We start from the raw sequence: 1,768 nt of genomic DNA, 5'->3' as shown, positions 1-1,768 counted from the left end.
ATTCCTTTGCCTGTTTTGTTACTGAGTAAGATGCTTTCTTGCTTTCATATTTTAAGACAAGTTTTAGCATCCAGTCCTCAGAGTTTTTCAGATAGGTGTCTAGGCCAATTGTGGCTACCTTCATTGATAATGCCAGCTGTATTATTATTATTATTGTTGTTGTTGTTGTTGTTGTTGTTGTTGTTGTTGTTGTTGTTATTATTATTATTATTATTATTAAGGCAGCAATCTAGCAGAATCGTTAGCGCGCCGGGCGAAATGCTTAGCGGTATTTCGCCTGTCTTCGTGTTCTGAGTTCAAATGCCGCTGGGGTCGATAAATTTAATACCAGTGAAACACTGGCGTCTCTGTAATCGACTAGTCCCCTCCCCACAAAATTTCAGGCCTTGTGCTTATGGTAGAAAGGATTATTATTATTATTATTATTATTATTATTATTATTATTATTATTATTATTATTATCATCATCATCATCATTATTATGATGGCGATGAGCTGGCAGAAACGTTAGCACGCCGGGAGAAATGCTCAGCAGTATTTCGTCTGTCGCTACGTTCTGAGTTCAAATTCTGCCGAGGTGGACGTTGCCGTTCATCTTTTCGGGGTCAATAAATTTAGTACCAGTGTAACACTGGCGTCTCTGTAATCGACTAGTCCCCTCCCCATAAAATTTCAGGCTTTGTCCCTCCAGTAGAAATTATTATTATTATTGTTGTTGTTGTTGTTGTTGTTGTTGTTGTTGTTGTTGTTGTTGTTGTTGTTGTTGAGGAGGCAGCGAGCTGGCAGAATCTTTAGCACGCCGCGAAAAATACTTAGCGGCATCTCGTCCGTCTTAATGTTCTGAGTTCAAATCCCATCGGTGCTGACTTTGTCTTTTTCTCCTTTCGTGATGGATAAATTAGGTACCGGTTAAACACTTGGGTCGATACAATCAATTGGTCTCCTCCCTCAAAATTTCAGGCCTTGTACCTTTAATAGATAGGATTATTATAATTATGATTGTAAAGTCATGACCTTAGCGGCATTTCCTCCGTTTTTATGTTCTGAGTTCAAATTTTGCTAATATTGGCTTTGCTTTTCATCCCTTTCATGCTCGATGAAATAAGTATCAGCTGAGCACTGGAGTGGGGGTCGATGTGATAGACTTACCCCTTCCCTGAAATTGCTGGCCTTGTGCCAAAATTTGAAACCATTATTATAAAGCTGGCAGAATCGTTAGCATTCTGGACAAAATGCTTAGCAGTATTTTATCTGTCGTTACATTCTGAGTTTAAAATCCGCCGAGGTAGACTTTAACGTCATCCTTTCGCGGTAGATAAAAAAAATTACCAGTTACGCACTGGAATCGATGTAATCAGCTAGCTCCGTCCCCATTATTTTAAAGCTTATTGGTTAGGAAGTTACACTCACGATCGTGAGATCTTAGTTTCAATTCCTAGACCGGGTGGTTAAACTCGTCTTTCATGCACCCTCTAATTTATTACTTTTCACGTCTTTGTAAGTCCCCTATTTAACGATTATTGTGTAGTATGTTTCGCGAACATAATAAAGAAGCAATTATTATTATTATTATTATTATTATTATTATCATACCAAAGTCATTATTTAAAACGAAAATTATTATCCACAGACCCCTACTCAAAATTATTATCGTCATCAGTCAACACTGTCACCATCAGGATCATAACTATCATCATCATCATCCTCATCTCACCATACTATCGTCGTTATCTCTAGACTATCATCACTATAAGTTCTACGCTCCCTA

Source organism: Octopus bimaculoides, chromosome 3 (assembly GCF_001194135.2).
Source record: "Octopus bimaculoides isolate UCB-OBI-ISO-001 chromosome 3, ASM119413v2, whole genome shotgun sequence".
In the NCBI taxonomy this organism is placed as follows: Eukaryota; Metazoa; Mollusca; class Cephalopoda; order Octopoda; family Octopodidae; genus Octopus; species Octopus bimaculoides.
Note: the sequence above shows the minus strand (reverse complement) of the source record.